Raw genomic sequence first — 26,609 nt, 5'->3', positions numbered from 1 at the left:
GTTTATGGCCTTAATAAATGTAGTCCTGCCATATGCCAGTTGGGGGGACCAAGAGCCGTTGTCGGAGAATTGTAAGCCCAGATAGGGGAAAGTGCGAGTGCATAAAAGTGATCCCTGGTCTAAAACAATCTTATTAATGTGCCGTGTTTTGGGGCCGCAACACATTAAAAATGATTTTTTTAAATTAGTATTAAGATCAAGATTGTACATAAAATCCACAAATCCCCTCACTAAAATCCTCTGGGCATTAGGTGTACGACCCATTAAAACTGCATCATCTGCATAGAGTAGGGAAGGGAGTTTGGTGCCGTTTATTATAGGGACATCGGAGGTTAAAATAGACAGGGCATTATGAAGTTCATTAATGTATAAAATAAATAAAAGAGGGGCAAGAGCGCACCCTTGTCTGACGCGTCTGCCAACCGTTATGTCTCCGGACACTGCTCCAACCATACTTATTCTTACTCTGGCTTTTAGGTCTCTATGCAGGTATGCCAGGAAATGTACCAGGTTATTATCTAGGCCATACTCCAGTAGGCGTTGCCAGAGTTTCGACCTGTTGACAAAGTCGAAAGCGGACGAAAGGTCCATAAAAGCCAGGTACAGTGGACTGTTTCTGGCGATAGTATATTTTCCTATAATTAGGTTCAGATTCAAGCACTGTTCCACTGTACCCAGGTGACTCCGGAAACCTAAGTGGCATTTATTTAAAATATTTTCTTCTTCAGCCCATGCCCTGATTTTGTTAAATACAACTCTTCCCAATATTTTGAGGGTATTGTCAATTAAAGAGATCGGCCTATAACAGCCAGGATCCGATCTTGATCCTTTTTTAAAAATAGGTACGATTACAGAAGTTGACCATGTCTTGGGAATATCAGCAGTGGTTAAGTTATTAAAAACATTTAATAATAGGGGAGCCCAGAATTCCTGTTCTGCTTTTATGAAGTCTATTGGTAGGCCATCCGGGCCTGGGGCTTTATTACACATACTCTGGGATATTGCCTCCTGAACCTCGCCTATAGTTATTGAAATCATGGACGGATGCATAATAGACGAGGAATTATCACAGTGTAATGGGTAACCCATGCTTCATTAGAGATGTTACAATCTAGGGGTGTGGAGGGATTCCCAAAAGTTCTTAGAGATTTGGTAGCAGACCAGAAGATAGTTGTACTTTTGGTGTTAGCGGCGCAAACCAGCTTATCCCACTGTTCTTTTAAGACAATATCGCGCCTGGTTCTCAAGGCCCTCTTATAGTTTGTCCTTAGGGTGCGGATAAGCATCGGATCTCTGGCATCTGCTGTCAGAGCCGCTCTCAACTCCCTATTGGCTCTGGAGCAGATATTATCAAACCATTTTGGGCCGAGATTACGGGTGCCCACTGGTTTGGAGATCAAGTTTTTTATGCCTTCGCATAATTCTGTAAATGCAGTGACTACAGAAGGATTGGGGTCTGATAAGACCAGACACGTTTTCCATAAAGTGGGGTATGTTTTTATCATCCTAACAAAAAGTTCTTTGTAATCTAAACCTCTCCATTTGACTCTCAATGTGTCAGTGGAGAGGAGTAAATCACTCGCTCCTGGTTCCCTCTTGAAGTTTTCTCCACGTGCTACCTTTAATAGAACAATTATGAGATTGTGGTCTCTATAAGAGGACTGCTTTACCTCTGCCCCTAGGAGGTAATTTTGTAACGAGGGTGATAAAAAACGTAATCAATAACTGACCCTCGTCCTAATCCTCTATAAGTGGGTGTTGGGTTCTCATTATTATTAATTGGGGCGATATCCATAACGTTTAGGAGGCTTGAGTTAATTAGATGGTTAATCAGCTCATATCCCCGTTTGCATGAGTTATGGGTGTTTTGATCACAGGGGGATCCATTGGGGCCTCTTCCAATCCTTGCGTTAAAGTCACCCCCCAAGAAAATGCCCGCCAAATTATATTTCCCTAATAGGTTATCTTGATCCATGATAAAATTAAAAAGTTGAACAAAATTGGGATTCGGAATTGTTAAAAAATCATTATTATAAAAATTGATAAAACAAATAGAGGGACCTCGTGTATAGATTAGAGCTTGGAAATTGGCGTGACCTGTTGGGATTAGTTTTATTCTACCTCCTAAAGCAATTCTGATCTATATTGATAGTCCACCTATCGGTCTGCCATGGCTGGGGGTTGCTGGGATGGTGTTAAAACATTCATATCCCTCGAGATATAATTCTTTAGGGGCCCAAACTCTTGGAACAAAAGGACATGATATTCCCTAATCGCATTCACCCACTCTAATAGTTGTAACTTTGAGGCCAAGCCTGCCACATTCCAGCTCAAGACCTTCAGTATGGATTCGGATATCTCAGCTTTACAAGGGATGGGCGATTCAAGACTGACAGGGACAGACATGTCCGTGTTCCCATGCACCATCGAGTTATTAAGAATAAGTGACTTAGATGGTCAGTCAAGTGTATCCAGATCAGAAAGTGCCAGGTATTGATTTGTAAGCTGCGGGAATCTAGGGGCTGGGTAATGTAACAGTGGGCGTTTGTAGAAAAACCCCAAGGGCAAGGCGCAGATGTTAATTTCACCGGAGGCGCTGATTTCCTTAACTTCAAGTATTGAACCAGCAATCCTCGGGTGTGAAAAATTAATAACAATGCAGTCCCCTTTGATTGTTTTTGGTGCATGGCCTACCCAGCCCACCCTGCGGACCATTAAGATTTCACTCATGTCAGGCCTTTTGAACCTTTTATGTTTAGCCAACCAACCCATGCATTTGTTTCTAAGCTGGACCCATGACTCAGATTTATTTCTCTGTAGGGGGGGAACCCCTGCGAGGACTAAAACATATGGGCAAGATGGAGGTGGCAGGTTCAAAATATCTTTATTGGGTTCGTCGGGCGCTTTGTTCGTAAACACAGCTGTGTTGGCGCTATCTATCGTCCTGCTATGAGCAGGATTTGTGTTAGTGTCATGTGATAAACTAGGGCATATGGGAGTATTACAATTAGTGGTGACTAACACAGATTTTGTGATTTGAATTGGTGAGGGTACTGATGCAGACAATAGTGTCCCTGAGGGCTTAGACGCTACAATTTTAGATGTTAAGGGGCGGAGGGAGAGTCGATTGTTTCCCTGGTAAATGGTTTTTCCGGGAGTTAACAGAGTTGGTAGGTTCGTTGGCTTCCTTATTAGACAGGTGGGTTTCGAAATTAAACTTTCCAGGTGATCCAATCGTTTCCACAACCTATCAAAACTAGAGTCTATCAGTCCTTTGATGCGATTACAGACTGTGTCGACAATGATGTCAATAGCTGTGTCCCTCAGTGTAAAGTCAGAAAAACCAGTTTGTGTGGATTGTGTTTCTTTAAAGTTACATTGTGAATCCTCCCCTATTACTGTGATTGGAACAGTGATGTCACTGCATCCGTTGCCAGTTTGGACTTGGTCCATAGAGTGTTCGAGATTGATGGTTGTAGGAAGGGGGAGTCTCTGGTTGGCGCAGTGTAACACTGGCGACAAGCAGGGCCTCTCTCTTCCTCGTCAGGGCTGAGGGTTACCTTCAAGACAACCTCTGCTTACCCTCTAGGTAGTGTGGCTTAAGCAGTCTTAGGCTAATCTCTGGGGCATGTAGGGTTAAACATTTGCAATATTACACCAACACCACCAACCCACCACACAATGACACCAAACTGTATTTGTAAAAATATATGTTCTTTATATAAATCTCAAGCAGGCTTGTAAATACAGTCGTGGTTACTTCTTCAATGCAGGTTCCAGTATTCTTTATCACACAGTCACAGTTCGTTAAATAAATGCGCTCCTTTGGGCCTTCTGCCCAGCTTTAGAAAGGTTCCAGTGTCTTATAGCGCTTCAAGGCGCTTCCCGCTGTCTCCGCTCTCGAAATGAGTCACCCTTCGGGGCTCGACTCGGGGAGAGGGGGCCGCGGGCCTCGGAGAGCGTCAGGCGGGGCCTCGGGGGCCAAGAGCAGAGCGCGCCTCTGACTCTGGGGCGGCTCGCGCTGCCAAGCAAACAGCAGCTGCGAGGCTCCCGGGGTGCCTGAGATCAGACCGCGCGGTGCGAGCTCAGACTGCAGGACGCTCGCGCCGCGGAGGGGGCAAAGACAGTACCTTTCACTTCTTGTGGTGATCTTCGGAGAGGGCGGCTGAAGGGGGAGCTGTCCCACGTCGCGTTGCTTCCTTGACGGGCGATGCGAGCTGCGGCTCGAGGCAGCAGGTCACGGGTCACCCGGGGGCGGCGGTGCTCGATGGGGGCCCAGGTCCTTTTCACTCAGTCTTCTCTTCCGTCCTGACGGCGGCGGCTGGGTGTGGCGCAGTGGCAGTACGGTCCCCCAGTGCGGGACGTACCCAGCCAAAGTGCCGGTCGCGGTGAAGTCCCTTCAGCGGGGCAGCAGGCCAGACGCTGATAGCGAGGGAGATGACAAGGGCGGCAGTCCGTCTTTGCGGGGGAATCTACGGCGCTTGTGCCCAGTAGACTCCGGTGCTTGGACCGGACGGGTCCTCCGTTACTTTGCTCTCGTGGGGCCAGGTGCAGATGCCGTCACGGTGTTCAGGCCAGCGGCGGGCTGGGCTTCACGTTGTTATGGCGATCTGCTCACCCACGGTCACGGTGTGCAGGGGGCTTGATGCTCTCGTCTTCCTCAGACAGCGCTGCAGCGATAAGCAGCACACACAGCAGATGCTTTGGTCAGGGGTTAGCGCTCACTGTTCCTGGAGCGCTGGTCAGGGGGCAAGTTCAGCAGCAAGCCCTTGGAGATCTTTTAGCAGAGTTTGGCACAAAGTTCAAAATAAAGCAAAAGTCTCTTGTAGTCTTTTTCTCTTCCTCTCCTTTGGCAGCAAGGCACCAGACACAGGCCAGAGTCAGCACTCCTCCTTGTAGTCCTTCCAGGTCCTTCTCTTCGGGCAGAGTTTCTCTTGTAGCACAAACAGGATCTAATTTACAAGGAGCAGGGCTCCTACTTTTATACCCAGTTTCTTTTGTTCTAGCAAGCCAGGGGGGCCTCTGCATAACTGCTCCAGTCTCTGAGTACTTGTTGTGGGTACTTATGACTTCTGCATTCAGTGTGCGGGCAGGCACATCAGCCGCTCCCCAGGGGGGCGGAGCCGGCATTGAGAGGGCAGGAGTGGCCTGAGCACTTTGTTTACAAGCTTCGGTCCTTCCTGGGCCAGGTGCAGGCTGAGTCATCAGTCGCTCCCCAGGAGGGCGGAGCCAGCATTGTGGTGGCAGGGGCACAGCCTGATGCATCATTCAGGGGAAACTCCCACCACCCATTAAGGGGTCCTCCTGCTAATCACTACCTGTCAACTCCCAGCCCTGTCACTCACACACACCAGACAGTCAGATCCACATCCAAGCAGAGGCGGGCTGAAATGGTTAGGCCAGCAAATGCTAACTTTCTAAAAGTAGCATTTGCAAACACAGGATATTAAAATAAACTTTACTAAAAGAAGTATTTTATTATTCTGAGTTCAGGCATACTAAACATTAATTTCTACCATGTTCCCTGAGCCTGCTGGGATTATAGAGTGTAATAATTCCAGCAGCCCATCTGGCCTAAAGGGAACTGGTAGCCTTACAATAGTGAAAAACGAATTTGGCAGTAATTCACTATTAGAACATGCCACACACATCAGGGCATGTTCTACCTTACACTTACAATGCACCCTGCCCTCTGGCCTACCATAGGGGTGACTAACATGAAGGTTAAGGGAAGGTTTAGGGGCTGGCAAGTGTGTGCACTTGCCCAGCCAGGGTGACAGTACCAGACTGCACGCAGGTTCTGCGATGGCAGACCCTAGACACATTTTAAGGCTGCTTCTGTGGGTGGCGCAACCAGCGCTGCAGGCCCACTAGCAGTATTGGCATTCACAAGCCCTGGCACTCATAGTGCACTTTACTAGGGACTAACAGTAAATCCAATGAGCCAATCATGGACATCAATCACATGTACACTTTACAGTAGGGAGCACTTGCACTGCGGCACGGGTTGGCCGTGGCGCAGTGCCCTGAGTAGCAGACACCAGCAAAACATTTGAGGCACAACAGCAAAAAGTGGAAGGGGAACCCACGCCAAGGTGCCAGGTCTAACAATGGTGAGATCAGTGCTAGTGGAATTGCCCTTAAACCATCTGTTTAGAGTTGCTCGTTGAGGTTTCAAACGGGGTGGCTGTATTCTTTTGGGGTTAGGGCAGGGTTGTTTGGATGCCTTCCTTTTCTTTTTGGTACCAAATAATTCAGGGTCAGGCGTGATGGATACATTCGCCATAAGTGAATCGTCAATTTGGCTTGGGTCAGCTTCAGCATTGACAACCGGGCTAGTCAGTTCTGGGCCTACCAGTTCCAAAGAGTTGTCTCCTATTACGGTTTGAGGTGGGTGTACAATAGCCATATGCGACGAAGATTGAGCTGTGGTGTTATCTAAGGTGTCAAGAAGGTTTGTACCTGGTGGTTTAGTGGGACCCACGGACAGTCTTTTTTTTGCCATTTGAATTTCATTATTCACCAGGGTCATAGCATGCTCCAGTGCGGTGTCGATAGCGTTTAAGTTAGTCGCAGTGGCTATGGCACCGTTCTTTCCCATTATTAATTACAAGTCAAAATCGGGAAGAATTATAAGTGTGAAGGCACTCACCAACCGTGTGTTAGGGATACCAAAATGTCAGGGATATGGCCCAGCCCTGCCTCCTCCTGCCCCGGACGGCCACAGACGGCCCGCCCTTTGCCCGGGCTTAGCCCGGCGCCGCCCGCGCGCGTCCCACGATGCGGAGGGAGCCGTGATGTTTAAGCGCCTCCAGGCGCGGAAGTCAGCGGGGGGGGCGGGGATGGACCAGCGGGAATTATGGGACTTGTGGTCCCCCCTCTCAGCGGCCGCTTGGTGGAACTGGCGGCGGCGGGGCGGGAACAGTTGACCAAGACCCAGCACGCTCACAGCGCGAAGCAAGAGGCAGAGGACTCCCGTCCGACAGCAAAGAAATGCCCCAGCAGGTCCCGGGCGTCAGCAACCACTCTCACAAGCAACCCGCTCCACCGAGGGAGCCGCGATGTTTAAGCGCCTCCAGGCGTGGAAGTCGGCGTGGGTGGGCGGGGATGGACCAGCGGGAATTATGGGACTTGTGGTCCCCCCTCTCAGCGGCCGCTTGGTGGAACTGGCGGCGGCGGGGGGGAACAGTTGACCAAGACCCAGCGCGCACACACCGGGAAGCAAGAGGCAGAGGACTCCCGTCCGACAGCAAAGAAATGCCCCAGCAGGTCCCGGGCGTCAGCAACCACTCTCACAAGCAACCCGCTCCACAGAGGGAGCCGCGATGTTTAAGCGACTCCAGGCGTGGAAGTCGGCGTGGGTGGGCGGGGATGGACCAGCGGGAATTATGGGACTTGTTTTTCCCCCCTCTCAGCGGCCGCTTGGTGGAACTGGCGGCGGCGGGGGGAGAACAGTTGACCAAGACCCAGCGCGCTCACAGCGCGAAGCAAGAGGCAGAGGACTCCCGTCCGACAGCAAAGAAATGCCCCAGCAGGTCCCGGGCGTCAGCAACCACTCTCACAAGCAACCCGCTCCACCGAGGGAGCCGCGATGCTTAAGCGCCTCCAGGCGCGGAAGTCGACATGGGTGGGCGGGGATGGACCAGCGGGAATTATGGGACTTGTGGTCCCCCCTCTCAGCGGCCGCTTGGTGGAACTGGCGGCTGCGGGGGGGAACAGTTGACCAAGACCCAGCGCGCTCACAGCGCGAAGCAAGAGGCAGAGGACTCCCGTCCGACAGCAAAGAAATGCCCCAGCAGGTCCCGGGCGTCAGCAACCACTCTCACAAGCAACCCAAGTTGTGCTGTCATGTCTGGTGGGTGGGTATGTTGTTTTGCATGTTGTAAGTGAGTTTGTGATGTGTGCATTGCCAGAGTTGTGATTTGGATGGTTGTGGAGTTGACGTTTGTGAGGTGTTCATTTGGTACTGGCCAAGGGGGTGTGCAGTTCCATTGGTGCCATCCTGGAAGCACTGGTTGATGATGGACCGTCAAACGATGAAGGAATAATGCACACTGCCTGGGTAGGTGGCGAAGACGTTGGTGGAGATTTCACGGTGTTTGGATGTTGCCTGCACATTGATGGAATGGGTGTGTGTTCTGTTGAGGTAATTGTGTGCAGTGTCACCAAGGGGCACAAGTAGGAAATATGTTCTGTCGATTGCCCCCAACATGTGCATGCATCCAGCTAGGGTGTATGGTCCTTGCTTGGTCGTCAGCTGTTCCTGCGCGTTGTGGGGGACGTATAGGTACTGGGGTACCAATCTTATGATGGCATCCAGGACAGGCGTGAGGGACTTGGATGTGGCTGGCTGTGAGACTTCTCCGACTCTGGCAGTTGTTGTTTGGGAGGGACCAGAGGCCAACAGGTGCAGCATAGCCAGCAGCTTTGTCTGGGGTGGGATGTTGGTTGTCCGCTGTGTTGGTGCCGTAAGCCTGTTGGGCGGTGATGGTCAGCATGCATAGGATGGATGTCCTTTTGAGCATGTAGTGGGCAATGATATTGTCAGGTATTAGGTCTGTGAGGCAGGTGCGTTTCCTGGGGTTCTGCAGTCTTTGTGTGCACTGCCTCTGTGGTGGTCCGGTCCGGGGGGGGGTTCCGGGGAGGGGGAGCGGTCCTGGTTGTGGTGGCGATGGGTGTTGGGCCCCTGTTGGGGCTCCGAGCTGCATGATCAGTGGCTCCATGGCGTCTGTTGTTCTTCCTGTGTGGCTGTGGTCTGGGCTCCCTTTTCTGTTGCCGGTTGTCGTCCGACTTTGCACCAGGTCAGAGCAGGTGTTAATGTCCTGCTGCTAACGCGCTTTATCGCATGTTTTGTGATCTTATCGCCGATGTGGCTGGTCGTTGAGAATGATGGGGTGTGGTGTTGTCCCTGGTTTTTGCTCGGGAACGCCTACTCTGCATCTCATTAGCGATAGTTGCCGTGGTCATCTGTGGCGATGTTTTTTGAGGATGCTATCTCCAGAACTCTAGTGATATCGGCGGTTGGCACCAGCTTGTGAATTGGGCGGTAATTTTAACGTGACTTTGGCTGCGCTAAAATGCCGATAACTTAGCTCCTTGAGAATATGCTCCTGGGTGTCATGCAAGGTCTGAGATAACACACCAGGCATACCAAAAGTACAATTACCACCTTGTTCGAGATCTTCATTACTACATTTGGCCCGCATTTATTATGCCTACTGACGTTTCGCCGCCTGCACTGCAGCGCTTCATTAAAAAGCGCTGCAGTTCTGAGGAGTGAAATGCAGCCACAGCCGGCAGTGGGAGGAAATGCAGGGCGGTGACGTGGGGAGGGGGCGGGGCAGGGTGGGGGGTAGTAATGTATGGATTACGGAGTTTTACAGGTAATTAAACATTTAAATAAATAAAACGAATTTCGTTGAGTACACAGCATCCCAAAATGCGATGCAGTGCGTGCAAAGAAATTCGTTTTATTTATTTAAATGTTTATTTACCTGTAAAACTCCGTAATCCATACATTACTACCCCCCACCCTGCCCCTCCCCCTCCCCACGTCACCGCCCTGCATTTCCTCCCACTGCCGGTCGCGGCTGGTGAAATGCATTTGATTGAGCACAGTGGACAGAGCAGCGGAGGCACGTGGGCGCACGCACCCCCAGTAAAAAGAAAAAGAACGGTATAACTACGGGGCAAACACCTATATCCAAAGAGTGTTCGTGTTTGTCCCTCTGCAAATCCTCTCAATTATTTGCAGCAGCTTGCCAGCCAAGATTTCGGGATGATGTTTCATGAATGCCAACACTCATTTTCGCCGGGAACTTCCAATTCTTTTAACTCAAAAATTACAATATTCAACCTGTTTATGTGTTGTGAAGTGCTATTTTCAAAGTACACGGTGCTTGACTAAAGCTTTTTATTCTGGTTTACTTTCTGAATAAACATCAATGCTTGCGGTCATGCTTTTTTTCAAATTAACTCCGCCTTGCTGCACTTTTCTTTCGGCTGTAAAACTCTCTGTCAGCAGGCATTTCAGCCAGTTCAGCAACAGAGCCTCTGAAATCCAGCCACAGTACATAGCACAAAGCAGCAAGGCGGGTGAAGAAAAGAGGTTAGCGTGTGAGCGGGTTTAAGGTCCCTAAGGGCAAGTGTCACTCTCCAAAATCAGGTAAATTGAGAGCTGTGCAGTCAGTTGTGTTGTGTAAGCTCCTACATCTCGAAAAGTGAAACTACAACGCCCAGATCGTAGAATTCTGACGGCTACATTCTCAGGACTAGCGGAAGATGCCACACATGACAGTACTATTCGGCATCTATGAACCATGCATATTCTAAGCGCAAGGAAAAAGTGCCCCAAGTAGAAATGATTCAATTGGAAGACATATTCAAACCAAATTAATGTATTAAAGAAACCGTTTTGAAGTTTAACAAGATATGAGTAATTAAATGAGAACAAATGTGGATCAACAGCATAAGTATGGTATGTAATATAAACAGTGAAAGAACTCTCTTGGAAAAACATTCGTGAAGTATTTCATAACTTGATTAGGTGCCAAAACTGTGACTTACATTCTTTGGAATTTCACAAGTATCTTTGTTTCAGTGGAGACCTTTAGCTTATTTGAAAGCGCCGAATGTCATATTGGGATATGTTTAATAACAAAAAAAGTACATTACATCTACTTTACACTCACAGTTTTCTCATTTTATTACAGGAAGCCCCGATCGCCTGAGCATTTATGAACCTGTAGCATTCCCGGTAAAACCTCGCATCTAGTTTGGAAGCCTGACATCATTGGTGAAGAGCCTCATGAGGTAAGGGCCAGCAGCATCAATACAAGCCTCTGTGTGCTGGTTGTATCGGGGGTTGGGGCGAACAAAGGGCCATATTACCAAGATGTCCGTTACAAAACGCACATCGCACATTTCCCTATCGCCCGCTATCGCCGGATTTTATCACCGTGTTAGCGCGTCATTATCAACGCGCAACACATAGGCGATAATAAATCCGCCGATAGCCGGCGATAGGGAACATTAGCGCATGAAAACAAGCGTTGTTGTCACGCGCTAATGTGTGCCTTGATGATATGGGGGGGGTGGATTCAGCTTTATGATCCACACCCCCATGTTATCAATGCCTAAGACCTGATCAGAGCAGGCGTTGGGAGACCTGCGATAAATGAGTTTATCGCAGGTCTCCTTCTCCCAACGCCTGCCTTGGTAATAGGGTGTTACCACCTCCAATCACATTTTACATGTGGTTGGACGTGGGAACGCCCACTTTGCATGTCATTAGCGATGTTTCTCGCTGACATGCAAAGTGGGCTTGAGGCAGGTGTTAGCATGCCCTTGTTAATAGGGCGCTAGAAGTATCGCCGCTTTCTCGGCAAAATTCGCCGAAAAAGCGGCGATACTTCACCTTGGTAATATGGCCCAAAGATTGCTCTATCATTTCTGCGTCGAATGGACCTACTCATTGTAACATCACAATTCATGTGGACCCAAAACTACTATTTGACTCAAAGAAGTTTCAAAGGGAGAGAAAAAAGTGCCCCATATCTTCTAATTATGACTAATATTTTCTCTCCCCTAGCACTGGCAAAATATACATCCTTGTGCCATTGTAAAAGAGTGTGTGTGTTCTTTAAAGCAATAGCTTTTGTACTGAAAGGGATGCCTTCTAGTGTAAAAATGATCCATTAAGACCTGAAAAAATAAGGTGAAATGAAAACATTTCTCCTTATTACATCTGGTTTGAGGAGGTGTACAGTTTTGACACAAATTCTTGACTATGAATATGACTAGGTACAGATTTGCGTTAAAACCGATGGATTGGTGCATGGGAATGCCGATGTACCAACCATTCAACTCTGCCTTTATACAAAGAAGCACACAGAGCAACTGCCTTGCCTTATTCCATATCCATCAGGCCATTCAAAGAAATATGATTTCGTAGTTTGCGCCACTGGCGGCTCAAGGGGCTCACAAATATGCCCTGAGGTGTCTAAAGTTCAAAAATATAACTCCAAATTTCTCTAAGTTAGTGCATGACCTTTAAACAAAACAAGTCACAAATACTGAGCAGAGAATACTTCTCTCTGTTTTTGACTTATTCTAAGCTCATGCATTAACTCTGAGTTATATATCTGAACTTCAGACACCTCAAGTGCAAAAAAAACAGGCCCTTGGCTAGAGCCATTATAATACTATCCTTGGTCAGACCTGAAAAGTACTCGATGCGAAGCAGACCTCTTTCTAAGTGGTATAAGCAGTGCTTTAGGGCCGGTACCGCCTGGTAAGTAGTACCAGTGCCTTTTTTTATTTTGAAGGGAGAGTACTGGCACTTCTCAAGAGAAATGTAATACTTTTGATTGGAGAATACCAGCACATTTCAGGAGCAAGCAAGTACTCTGGTACAGAGTACCTACACTTCTATTTTTCCATTTCAAGCACTGGGTATATACATATTTAGTAATGTAAAAAGAGGGTTTCCCTTTTCCTGGTTTTAAGTGATAGATCAGACTATTCTCGACAGTCTTCCTATCAGGTCATGAACCTATTCTTAGTGTAATTAGATATGAGGCACCCCATATGGTAACAAATTCACAAACAGAGAATTAATCAATATAAATTCAACAGTTTAACAGCCTTACAAATCAAATACAGAGTTGCATTCGTAATAAAACAAGAGGTCAAATGATCGAGTACTATAGTTACTGATGATTAAAATTATCACATTTATTGTAATTGTTATAGCAAAGATTGATCTTATACATTCATTAACATTTCACAAACAGAGAACACATTCAATTTATTAAAAAACATGAAAGCAATCAATTATTGGTTAAAAAGATAAAAGAAAAAGCACAATGACTGTCATTGTAGACTGTCGAGAATAGTCTGATTTATCACTTAAAACCAGGAAAAGGGAAACCCTCTTTTTACATTACTTCATACCCATTCCCTTTTCGCCAATAAGGGTGTCTCCCTAAATTTCATATATACATATTTAGCACACACGAGTTTGTCAAACCTGACTGTTTGTTAACTGGATCATTGTTAGTCAGATTACGTGGACAAGGATTATATCAAGTATGGCGTTAATCTAAAGGCAACGAACATTTAAAATTTGAGGCCGAGTGTTGCAGCGTGGAATGTTTATTACTAGACCTCGTAGTTAAAACCAATGGGCCTCATTTATGAGGCCTTGCGTCAGTTTTGCGCTTCCGATGCGTCACTTTTTGTGACGCATCGACAGCGTAAAACATGCCTCCTGTTGCACACTATTTACAAAGTGGCGCATCTAAGCAGATGCGTCACTTTGTAAACTCCTGCGCTACATTATACCTGCTCAGGTATAATGTATGCAGGGGGGCGTTCCCCCGCAAAAAGCCTCGTAGAAGTGACGCAGTGATATCTATGAGATTTCACTGCGTCACTTCTAGGACACTGTTGCGTCAAAATCTTGCGCCTACCTCACAGCAGGCGTAAGACTGACGCAGGCCCTTTCACATGGGGCTTGCCCCATGTGAAAGGACGCATTGCTGGAGTTGCGTCACTTTTGTGACACACTCCAGCAATGCGTCACTTTTACGCTTACAGACACGTCAGAAATACTGACGTATCTGTAACTCCTTGGACACGATGCGTCATACATTAAATATGATTCAGAAAAAGGGGTGGTGATGAACAGAGTGTCTGAATTAAGCAGACCACTCTTACCCAGTCCAAAGATCAGGGCTTGATCCATCACCGTTTTTTAGCTCACTGCACCATCCCAGCTCAGAACCTGGCTACATGCAAATTAGTCTGTTCATGTCCCAGTGCATGATGGGAACAGGGCAAACCAAACTACCAAGCCAATTCTTATACTGGGAAGGAAACAAGCTTCCGGGGACCGGTTTCTGGCATTTCAGCCGTCGTCGGCCCGGCTTGCTTGAATCCTGATGGTGCAATGAGCAAGGGACTCACATCTGAGTATACCCTTCCACGCTTATGGTGGACAAAATGATTCAGAAAAGGGGGTGGTGATGAACAGAGTGTCTGAATTAAGCAGACCACTCTTACCCAGTCCAAAGATCAGGGCTTGATCCATCACCGTTTTTTAGCTCACTGCACCATCCCAGCTCAGAACCTGGCTACATGCAAATTAGTCTGTTCCTGTCCCAGTGCATAATGGGAACAGGGCAAACCAAACTACCAAGCCAATTCTTATACTGGGAAGGAAACAAGCTTCCGGTGACCGGTTTCTGGCATTTCAGCCGTCGTCGGCCCGGCTTGCTTGAATCCTGATGGTGCAATGAGCAAGGGACTCACATCTGAGTATACCCTTCCACGCTTATGGTGGATACCACCCCCTTTTCTGAATCGTTTTTGGCCACTATAGGTGTGGCAGGGTATACTCAGACATGAGTCCCTTGCTCACTGCTCCATCAGGATTCAAGCAAGCCGGGCCGACGAGGCTGAAATGCCAGAAACCGGTCCCCGGAAGCTTGTATCCTTTCTGGTGAAGAATTGGCTTGGTAGTTTGGTCTGTCCTGTTCCCATGATGCACTGGGCCAGGGACAGACTAATTTGCATATAGCCAGGTTCTGAGCTGGGATGGGGCAGTGAGCTAAATAACGGTGATGGATCAAGCCCTGATCTTTGGACTGGGTAAGAGTGGTCTGCTTAATTCAGACACTCTGTTCATCACCACCCCCTTTTCTGAATCATACATTAAATATGACGCATCAGGTATGTCGCAAGGAGTGCGCACTGAGAAGTGACGCATCGCTGCTTTCACGCAGTGATGCGTCATTTCTCATAAATGAGGCCGAATATTTTTGTTGCTAGCATCTACGAATATGGTTTAAAAAAAACACAAGTAAGCATAATTGAAAACGGGGCCCGAGATGCACACAAGTGCAGTAATTTTATATCTGAACCTTATAAATAAGGATTTAATGTTGTAATGTTATAATAATGAAAGTCGTGTTGTATTTAGGATGGAGGAGTAATGGGAGTTCGTTAATCTGATGTTGGCAATGTTGGTCGAGTTTTTTTCTATTTCACAACTTCCATTTTACATATATATATACTACGCCGCAGACCTGGCTACAGTGACTGTATTTCCATTACTAAATTAGCATCAAAAGATTCTTTGTGCAGTAATTCCTCGCTGTGAAGCTTGGAAGCAAAACAGGTACTTTTCTCAACTCCCGAAAACACTGCACTCTGTGTCAGTTACAAAATATGTTAAGCCAGCCGCGTGTTTGCCTTTTTGCTGCAGTGCGTCTGGACTTTAAGACATGAACAACGAAACAAACAAGCCCTGTTCCTTGTCCTCTATCACAACACAGCGACTAGATTATGTGTTAATGCCCCATAAAGTATGAGTCTAGCAAACTGCAAATCACATTTTCCTTCTTCGTAGCCAATGTGAAAGAGCAGTCTTAAAGTACCACGCAGATTGAATTGAAAATAACTTAAACACACATCTAAATTAATGAGATTAAGTCTGGTCAAGCATGAACTTTATTTGGGAGTGTGTGTTTGTCAAAATATGGGATCACTTTTCACCTTTTACTATAACTTGAGAGGTTCCATTAAGTGATGAAATCCTGATATCTCAAGTTTCTCTTAGCCATATGTATAGCTTTTTCAGTCCACGTTTTTCTTTTCATTCTGTAATTTGCAGTCCTGTTCATTCCATTCTAAATTCAGCAATATAAGGATTAGAATGTAAAGAGAAAAAACCACGAACTGGATGAGCTGCCCTCCAGAAGATGTAAGAACTCTGAGCTACGCCTTGATTGAATTCCTAGTCCCAGCTTGAAAGTCTGATTCATAACGCAGTTTTCAACATCTACAATAATATTGGCTTGTTACAACCAGTGCTTTAAATGGAAAAAAATAAGTGCAGGTAAGGGGGCGGGGTTAGGGGGCGGGGCTACGGGCAGGTCTAAGGGACGGGGCCAAAGGCACACATTTAATTTGTTTGAGGTGTAATTGGTCTGCAGATATGCACACTGCAGACAACACGCATACAAGAAAAACATACACAGGGACATAGAAGCACTTGCACGCAGACAAGGTATTTAGTTCATGTGTTTTCGGATCGCATATTCTGATGTCCACATTACAACAGCTTGATTCCCCGACCCTTCCCCCTCCCGCCATCTCCCACCCCCATAGCTGTGCTACAGAGTCATCATCACCACCTATCTCCTCCATCTGGCTCTAATCAAGTGCTGCCTTACTCTACTATGCCAGCAGGAAACCTACTCTTATTTTTGAGTCAGGAGATGTGCCTCTTAGCAGGCATTCTTGCACACCTACAGTGCAATTGTCTCCACACCCTCCCTGCTCTGATTGAATACATATGGACGTAGCTCAATTAGCAGATTGTAAAAGATTAGCACTCGAGTGCTTCATGAAAACGGACCGACTCCTGAGCTGTGTCACGCTTCTTTCTTTTCAAGCCAGATTGCACAGAGTTGGCTTGCTGCCCCATGAGTACCGGTACTCTCTTTGAGACAAGAAAAAGTTCCGGTACTCAGAGGCAGAACATTTAGAAGTGCCGGTACTCAGTACCGGTGAGTACCGGCCCATTTAAAGCACTGGTTACAACCATAGTAAGATAAACTTGCTCTGGAAAAAGCTTTAGGAAATCCAATAGGTCTGACCTTAATGTGAAAACATATGCAAACACAGGCATGCAGAAATGTATTTCCTTGTAACGGCACAAGTAAGACCTATTGTTTTTGCCAAATCTTGATAGTGGTGGTGATAGTAGTGGTGTAGTAATGATAACGCTGTTAGTGTTTTTGATATTGCTGTTGGAGAAGTTAGCAGTGTTGATATTGGTGATGGAATTTTGGTGGCCGTAGTGGTGTGGTGTGGTGCATGTAGTATTGTGGTGGTGTTGGTATTGGTGTCGCATGGATGGTGGTGTGGAATTTGTGCTGGTTTTATTGGTGGTGGTCTGTTATTGGTAGTGATATTATTGGTGGAGTGGTGTTGGTTTTGGTATTTATGGCATTGGTGGTGATAGTGGCACCTGTACTGGTCAAGTGTATTCTTGCTGGTGGCATTGGCTGTGTTGTAGTAATGGTGGTGTAGTAGTCAGGGTATGATATGGGCAGGGATGTAGAATTGGTATTGGTACTGTTGTTGTTGGTGGTGATATTAATATTGGTGATATTGGTGGCCCGGCTAGGGGTATTATTAGCATTGGTGTACTGATTGTGATATTGGTGGCGTTCATAGTGGTTGTAGTATTGTAGTGGTGGTGCCTGGTATTGGCTGCATTTTTGTGAGTGGTTTGTTGGTGGTATTGGTGATGATGACTGTGGTGGTATTGTTGCTTTGTTGGTGGTATTGGTGGCACTTCACTGGTGATATTGGTGGTGGTACATCTTGTGATATTAGTATTGTTGATATTTGTTATTGTGTTGGGGTGGCGGTATTGGTATTGCTGGTATTTGTATTTGGTGATATTGTTGCTGATGGTATTATGGCATTGATATTTGTATAGAATGTACCAGTGGTCGTACTGGTGCAGCATGTATGAGATAAATGAATGTGATAGAAAGTGTGATGGTTGGGTATGTATTTTAAATATGAAATAGTCCCTCTTGCATTGCAATGCAAGCACTCAAGGAGATCCAAAAAGATACACCAAATTGCCAATAACATGAAGTGAGAGAGAAATTCTCCTCTGGATGGAGCCAAAGTCTTCTCACTCTATCTATATGTTAAAGAGTTAGAAACAATTGATCACAGACAGCACAATCAGTCTGCATTTGGACATACATATGACACAATAGAAAGGGGACATACTATGTAAAACCTGGAAACCACTATTACCATAGTGTGATGTTCACTTCAATGGAATTCTAGTTGTAAATTCTCAATTTTTCATACGGGAAGACTAGCATGGAGCCATCTCATGAGGTGGTTGTGTCTTGCCTAGGAAACCACCAGCTGGGTGTGGTCTTGACCGCTGCTAATGGAGTTACAACCTAGGCCTGATTTTCAACAGCAAGCAGACAAAGAAGTGTTAAGAGTGTTATAGCAGCTCTCTCTTGCTTTAGAATTATTTTTCAATTGTTTGAAAGTGAGGGTAATGATTTATTTCTAAGCCTAGAATTGAAATAACTGAGGTGTGGTCATTTCCACAAACACTACATCACCAATCACCCCGTTCAAGTTTCACTCCTTCCATTGATCTGGCCCCTCCCTTAACAGCAAAAGACACACAATTGATGGACGGAATGCAGAATAAATCAAACCATTCACCCCCATTCAAGAGATCTGGGTTAAATCCATCATTCTTTTGCTCACCATGCCACCCCAGTGTAGACCTGGCCATATTATGGATCATTAATAACGATCGATTAATTGATATTTAATTTGGTTAATTGTGTGTGGGTTTTAGTTTTTTAGGAGTAAAGGGTGGCGAGTAAATTAATTTTACTTACTTTATAATTAGTTGTTAAATACTATTAGGTTTTTAATTGAAAATAAGTTTTAATTGTGTAATTAATTTTGGTACAGTTAAATTTAGCTGTGGGTTTTGGGGATTATAGTGGTAAAGTGTGGGGAGTTGATGAATTTTTATGAGTTTTAATTTGCTTTTTAATTAATAATATTTATTTAATTGGTAATTAATGTTAATTATAGAAGTATTTTTTAAATTTAGATGTGGGTAGGAAATACAAAAAGTTAATTTATGTAATCAATGTTTTTGTTTCTAAATAATTTTGAATTAAAAATATTTATTTGTTTGATAATTATTTATTTTATTTGATTATAATATTTGTAGGTATTTGTCATATGTATTTAACATTATAATATGTTTTTAACATGTTTAAATATTAAATATACCTGTATTTAAAATGTTAAAATATTCATATATGTATTTATTTTGTTTTTTAAATAATTGTGTTTTAATATTTTGTTTGCTTCTAATTTTGAACTGACTGGAGTGAGAATATTAATTGTTACCCCTCAGCAATCCAACACTTTCCCTACTGTTGCACTGATTAGAGTGGGAATAGTACATTTTATCTTGCCACTATCCAACACTTTAACTACAAGTCTGCCCTCCAGCTTTTGAGCCAAGCTCGAGCAGTGGAAGGCAGCACAATAGGTATACTGTCATTGGGAGGTATGACCACCTCCCAAACAGGATTTAGTGTATTGGGCTGAGTGGGTGCACGGTCTCAGTGCCAGAAAGTCTGCACGAGGGGCACAATTGGTGTACCTGTGCATAATCCAGCTCAAACCAATTCTGGGAGCCATTTGCTCCTGCTCTGGCACGAAACTGGACAAAGGACATGGGTGTATCCACCCCGTTGTCCTGTTCCTCCCCTAGGAGGGTCCCTAGAATCTGTCCAATCGTTTCACGTGGATATAAAATGGGGTACCTGGTTACAGGACATTAAATTTTATGTAGACAAGATTCTGCAAGAAGATACCTCTACACTTTGACCGTCAGGACAGGCTGGACTTCGCTGGATCTCCCTTGGGCTCGACTTCGTCTTCCCTTGCCATCCCCAGTCTTGTCTCTGTCCGTGATCCATACAGGCTTCATGCTGGACCCTGTGGACCTCCAAGCCAACAGCAAAATCTCCCTTGGGGTGAAGGAGTCACTTCCCTGCAAACACAGGCACCATAACGCATCTGATCGGTTTGCTGATCCAGAGCTTCTGTGGACTCTGAAGGCTCCAGCAACACAGGAGTGGGCCTCTGAAGGTCCCCAATGTTGAACTGCCCTCTCACTGAGTTTGAGGTGGATATACCTCATGGGGACCTGATACCCTTACCCCTGTGCACCGCGTTTATTTGCAGCTGCACATGCTTGCTGTTGTGCAACAATTCAGTGCATTAGACCACTTGTATCCCTGACCCCAGCACATCTTTTCTGAGAAGGACTCCGACATCCTCACACTCTGTGCTCTGCTAGCTGGTATCCTGTGAAACCACCTGAGGTCCCCTTGCGACTCCTGTGCCTACAGCCTGTGGGTCCAGTTGAGGGTCAATGTTGCTTTATCTGGGCTCCCCTGGTTGCTCCAGGCCTGCCCTGACTCCCCTTGCTGTGGGGAGTCTCCTGGTCTTTGCTTGGCTAGATCAACACCATATTTGACCATCTACGTTGTTTGCCGCTGCCAAGGATTGTTGGTACTCCCGCCAGACACTGACCCCTCAGCACTCGACATCCTTTGTTGGACCTCCGGCTCCTGGTCGTCCAAGATGTCTCCGGGTCCTCGCTGCTGAATTGTCAAGATCACCATCATCACACCTGAAGCACCCGACATCGGTGGGCATTCATCTACCGAGCACCTGGTCACTCCAAACTGACCCAGACTTTGTCCCCCCCTGCTTTCAGGTTCTTCTCATCTAGAATCCATGTTTGGATTCCACTGGACACCTTTCGTACTCCCACCAGCAGCATTTCTTTGTCGACATCCATAGAGAACCATGAGGGTTTCTGACGCCAATTCGTGCCTATGCACCTGGCTCCTCTGGGATAGGTAACTCTGGTACAAAGGTATCCACGGGTGGGGTGGCTCTTCAAACTCTTAAGTTCGGAGGATTGTCTTTGTAATCTGCTGGGAAGGGTCCTTAATCTCTGATTTTCCAACCATGACTTTCCCATTGAATTATACGGAGCATGCGGACGTGTTCTCACACTGCACCCGTCCTCCGTGGGGTCCCTACCCACTCACCTTGGGTGGTTCCTTGGGGTCCCAGCGCTTCTATACCTTCTAGACTTGGTCTAGGACGAGTCGTGGTTCTTATACCACTTATTTAGTGTATGGTTTGGTCTCCCCCAGGAGTCAACTGTGTATTGTGCTACTTACGTTTGATTCTTTGCAACAGTATTATTTGATTTGTGTTCTATCCTCGTGTAGAGGATACTAGAGAGTGTTATATATAATAAATACATATTTTATAACTACTGTGTGGTTTCCCTTCATTTAACCAATATTATAAGGTTGCATTCTGGTTAAACAAGTTGCTTAACATTCCTTCAAGGCTTAGCCTGAAGGCTGCTCTCCATAGATAACACTAGGATAGCTTTCAATAAAGGGCATCTTTGACCTAATCACCATAAGGGTTGTTTGGACTGGTACATGGTGCCCACTTTAATTAGTGGACAGCATATACCAGGCCAACTTTTCACAATACCCAAGCAGCAACAGGCCATCACCCGCAACAAACCACCAGGACACATACCAAACAGCAAACCCAGTGATTTATTGAAACACGGAACTGAAAAAAAGGGGTATCAGGAGCACACAGCGTGAAGAACCCCTAGACCAAAATTAGCATCATGCCCCAGAACATTCTGAATGTGATAATTCCTAACAAAGGTATTAGCAGAAGCCCATGTGCCTGCCCTACAAATCTCACTCAGGGACACCCCGTGGACCTCAGCCCAAGAGGCTGACATCCCATTAGTAGAAAACCTCTGAACCCCAGCCAGAGTAGGGGAGCCCGAAAGGGCATAGGCAAACACGATGACCTGTTTAAGCCAGCAACCAATGGAGGAAAAAGAAGCCCTGCACCCCCAAGAGAAAATGCCAAAAGAAACAAACAGGGAGTCGGACTTCCTAAAAGGACGAGTATGGAACACATAAATCCGCAATGCCTGACAAACATCCAACAAAGCCCAAGGAAGATCATCACCCTCCACCTGCTTGGCACACTCGGCAGACAGGATCAGTTCTTGGGAGCGATGAAGGAACGTTGGAAATAAAGGAAGAATCCAAACGCAGGACCACCCCATCATCAGAAAAGGACAGAAAAGGCTCCTGAGCCATCAAAGCATCCAACTCCCCAAGGCGCCTGGCCGAAGTAATGGCCACCAAAAAAAAACAACTTTGAAAGTAATAAACTTCAAATCAACCTCCTCTAAAGGTTCAAAAGGAGCAGCCACCAAAGTCTGCAACACCAAAGGGAGGTCCCAAAGAGGAAAAGAAGGCTGCACCACTGCACGGGACAAGGAAAAAGTGTGCAGCAACTGGGAAAACAAGTCATCCACATCAGAAAAATTCCCCAAAGGGGAACGGAAAGCCCTGATAGCAGCCCACTGAGCCCGCCAAGTAGAGACAGACAACCCTTTCCCAAACCACTACCAGAGAAATTGAAGGAGATCAGGCAAAAGACAAACCAGAGAAGACAACGTCAGACCTTGACACCAACGCTGAAAATTACCCCAATGACGACCGTAGGACTTGAGGGTAGAAAGCTTCCTGGACTGCTGAACGGCCAAAGCTAAATGCTCAGGGATACCTCGATTCTTCCATCCTTGCCTCTCAGCTTCCAGACCGACAGATGAAGCCGCCGGAGTGACAACATCGGAGAAGACCGCAAGGGAGACAAAGGGTACAGGAAGAACCAGGGACCCTGAAGAGCCAACAACCTCAGAGTAGGGATCCAAGATCGGGGGGGCCAGAAGACCACCACCACCACTGCCAGACGAGACAGAAACCAAGAGATCAGATAAAAGGGGTAGAAAGGCATACAGCAGGAGAGACGGCCAAGGAATGGTCAGACCATCCACCCCCCAAGCCCCTGCCTGAGGGTCCTGGAAGCAGAAGGAGGGAAGCTGAGCATTGATTCGGGAAGCAAAGAGGTTGAGATAAGGAACACCAAACCTCACGCACACCAGACGAAAGGCCACGGGAGTCAAAGCCAACTCCCAGGGAGGTGGGGAAAAAAACTTCTGAGTCCGTCCGCCATCCCATTGTCCACCCCCTGGATATGAACAGCTGTCAGAGACAAGAGGTGCCCCTCCGCCCAGCAAAACAACAGGGACACCACAGAATTCCGGGACTTGGACCTGATACCCCCCCTGGTGATTGAGGTAGGTCAGCGTCACCATGTTGTCTGAACGAACCAGCACATTGTGATTCAACAACCGATCCAGGAACCCCATGACAGCCGCAACACGGCTGACTACTCGCATCAATTCAAAGACTTCCGAACCTCCAGAAGGGACCAACGACCCTGAAGGGAGTCCGACCCCAACGTCGCCCTCCCAACCCTCAGCACTGGCATCTGTTGTGAGAACAACCGGAGGGGAGGGCTGCAGCGGCAGACTCCTTGAGAGATTGTCCGACACCGTCCACCAGTGCAGAACAGGGAGGATCAGAAGGGACAACAAAACCAGGAGTGACAAATTGCAAGACAACGGATCCCACGAAGACAACAGGAACGCCAAAGAGGCCGCCGATGAAACCGTGCCCAAGGCACGAGAACACTGACGCCGCCATAAGAACCAGAAGCCGCAACCAGAGATGGACTGGGAAGGAACACCTCTCCAGAAACGACGAGCAAGGGAACACAAGGTCACTGCCCGAGACACTGGTAGGAAAACCCAAATCATATTGGTGCGGAAACGAGCCCCTATGAAAGTCAAGGCTTGGGATGGCACCAGCTGACACCTGGGAGGTTCACCAGAAACCCATGGGCCCCCAATACTGGACACACCGAATCCTAATCCTGCAACAACAGATCCCTGGAAGGAGCATGGAGCAGCCAATCATCCAAGCAAGGGTAAATCAGGACACCCTGAAGATGGAATGAAGCCACAAACAGCACCACCACCTTGATGAACAGTCTGGGGGCCAACTTAGGGTGAAAGGGTAGATCCTGAAACTGATAATTCTGCCCCGGAAGACAAAAACGCAGGAACCAACAGGAATGGGAGTGACTAGGGACATGATAATAAGCGTCCTGAAGATCCAGGGTGCAAATAAAATGACCCCGGAGAACCAGAGGAATTACTTGTTGGAGAGTCTCCATCTTGAATGGCAGATGCAACACAGATTTGTTCAGGGTCTTCGAATCCTGTTACCTTGGGAACCAGGGAAGTTATGGAATAAAACCCCCTCCCCCTCGCCAAAGGAGGAACCTCCTGAACAGCCCCCTTGTCCAACAGAGCCTGGACCCCCAGACACAGCTCCAATCTCTTGGTCGGACAAGATGGCCAGGGAGTTGGACGGACCCCAGAGTCCAAAGGAGGCTCTGAAAATTTGATGTGATACCCCAGTCTCACAATGTCCAGGGCCCACAAATTGGAACGGGAGTGCTCCCAGGCTGGGAGAAAGTTGTGAAGCCGACTTCCGACCGAGAGACAGTCAGGAACGAGGCTTAGCAGGAGGAGACTAGGCCTTCTTGTCCCGACCTTTAGCCATAAGAAAACCTCCCACGGCCATGAGAAAACTGCTTCCTAGAGGGGGGATGGAAGAAGGACTTGGGTTTAGAAGAAAACACCACAGAGGATGATTGTTTGAACAAGGAGCAATGTTTCTTTTCTTTAAAAAGACGATGCAGTTTGCCCGCCAACTCCTCCCCAAACATCATGGTGCCCTGAAAGGGCAACCGAAGGACCGAGGATTTCTTGGCCGAATCCGTCTTCCAGTCCTTCAGAACCAAATTGCGGCAAGCCACCACATAAGGCCCCCAGAAAGGGCCTACACTCTCACCACATCAAAGGAAACACCAGACAGGAGCACCACCTGCTGCTCAATATGTTCCAGAAGTCCTGAACAGTCTGTAGAATCATCCATAGACCCTTAAAGAGCTTTGATATCCGGGATAAGTGACTGAGCAACATCAGTCCCTTAAATGCACGACCTGAGAGCCAGCTTGGAACCAGAATAAACTTTCCGAAAGGGAAACGTCCACCTCCTTATCCACGGGATCCCTGACCACAACCTCCTCACCCAACGTTGTACGACCTACTAGACTGGCCACAAAAGAATCAACAGGTATGGAGTCAGGAAAGTCCTTGGCCATATCCTGAAGAGGGTAGAGCTTGGCCATGAACCGGGGAAGCATAATGCGGTCAGGTTCCTTCCACTCTCGTTTAAGAACCTCATGGATAAATGGATGGGCCAGATCGTCCACTGTAGCAGAGCTTTGAAACTGGCAAAGCAAGTAAACCCCCAGAACTGTTAGGAACATCATTGCAAGGAAACCCCATATTGGATTTGACATGTTTCAACAAATCTGGCAATATATCCTTGTCTACGTATTTGCCCTTTCGTTCCTCACCCCCATCCACTCTTCCTCCAAGGCAGAAGAGTGAGAAAGCGGAGCACATCCAGAACTCTTGGAACGGGGAGTGCCACCAATCTCCAGCAAGGTCTCCTTAATTAAACGTTTAAGTCTGGCATCATCCCCCTCCATATCCCATTTGGAGCAAGCAGGAGAGGGCAAGAAAGACGACCCAGAAGAAGAAGAGGAGGAAAGCTCCACATGCCTGCTCTTCTGTGAATGTTTGCCCATGATCACAGGGCCTGGCAGAATGAAATTGAGCAGGGAGCAAAACAGCACACCTTGTCCACCAAGATACCAGAAACAAGTAATTTTTACCCCTCTGCTTTCTAACACTTGTCCTACTGTTGCACCCACTGGTGTGGGAACAGTAATTTTTACTCCTCTCCTATCCAACACTTTCCCTACTGTTGCACTCATTGGAGTGGGAATAGTAATTTTTATTTGTCCGCTATCCAACACTTTCCCTACTGTTACTCTCACTGGAGTGGGAATAGTAATTTCTACCCCTCCGCTATGCAGCACTTTCCCTACTGGTGCACTGACTGGAGTAGGGAAATGTAAGTTTAAAGATATTTAAATAGTTTAATGTTTTTAATTTATAATAGAATGTTTTTTAATTAGATTTCATGTTATTGGTAGATATATATAATCTTTCCGTTATTAAATCAGCATGGCAGGACCAAAATTCGAAACTAATGGCATGGAGAAGTGGCAATCTCATATCCAATGAAGAATTTCAATTTCTGAAACAGGATTATCCGGTAGTGCCTACATTCTACCTGATACCCAAAATTCATAAAAATGTGGACACACCGCCTGGTCGACCAATCATTTCCGCTATCAATAGCTCCACGGAGAACATCTCGAAATACATAGACTATTTTCTGCAAGATTGGGTCCAAAAACTATGGGGCTCATTAGGATCGCGGTTTTCCCGTATCCTCCGGGCCGGCGGTGGCCTCCGCCGGCCCGGAGGATGCGGGAAAACCACTGGGGATGCACAAAAGACCCACCGCCAAATTAGGATGGCGGTGGGTCTCAAATTCGGTACGCAGCTTTTCCACCGCGGTCGCCTTCCGACCGCGGCGGAAAAGCTCTAACATGGCTGGCGGTGTCTATCAGACACCTCCAGCCATATTAGGATGGCGGAAAACAGATGCCTTTCCGCGGCGGATTCTCCGCCGTGGAAAGGCATACGGTTATTTCTTTGGGGGCCCGTTGCGGGCCCCCAGGATGATTGTGGGGTGCACATGGTACCTATGGTACCCCCCTGCATTTGCCTGCACGAAGCTCAAATCTACAACAAACTAAAAAAGGAAAGAAATAATACTTTAATGGAACAATCCAAATAAACAAGAGTTTCATGTTGAACAATACTCTAGAGTTGCAGTAATTGGAAACTGAAATAAGAACAGTAGTCAAAATATTGTTATGCTGTGCGCTCGGTTTGGTTGTGATAGAGCATCTCTAACCATACGTTTATAAGATTATTATTAACCTAGGGACAGGCAGCCCTTTGACACCGAACAGCACGCCCAAGTAGAAAAATTTGA

At 46.8% G+C, this 26,609-nt stretch overlaps 1 protein-coding gene across 4 annotated transcripts in view; it reads left to right on the top strand.

Annotated features, from left to right (window-relative positions):
- The window catches only part of VIT (vitrin), a 1,808,828-nt gene that overhangs the window by 299,644 nt on the left and 1,482,575 nt on the right, over positions 1–26,609 (top strand). For all 4 annotated transcript variants that reach the window (XM_078648825.1, XM_078648826.1, XM_078648823.1 and 1 more), the window contains one exon: positions 10,713–10,812. The gene's annotated coding sequence lies outside the window, so the exon portion shown is untranslated. The remainder of the gene's footprint in view (positions 1–10,712; positions 10,813–26,609) is intronic.

Source organism: Lissotriton helveticus, chromosome 6 (genome assembly GCF_964261635.1).
Source record: "Lissotriton helveticus chromosome 6, aLisHel1.1, whole genome shotgun sequence".
Classification (NCBI taxonomy): domain Eukaryota; kingdom Metazoa; phylum Chordata; class Amphibia; order Caudata; family Salamandridae; genus Lissotriton; species Lissotriton helveticus.
This window is presented reverse-complemented; position numbering and strand designations above follow the sequence as displayed.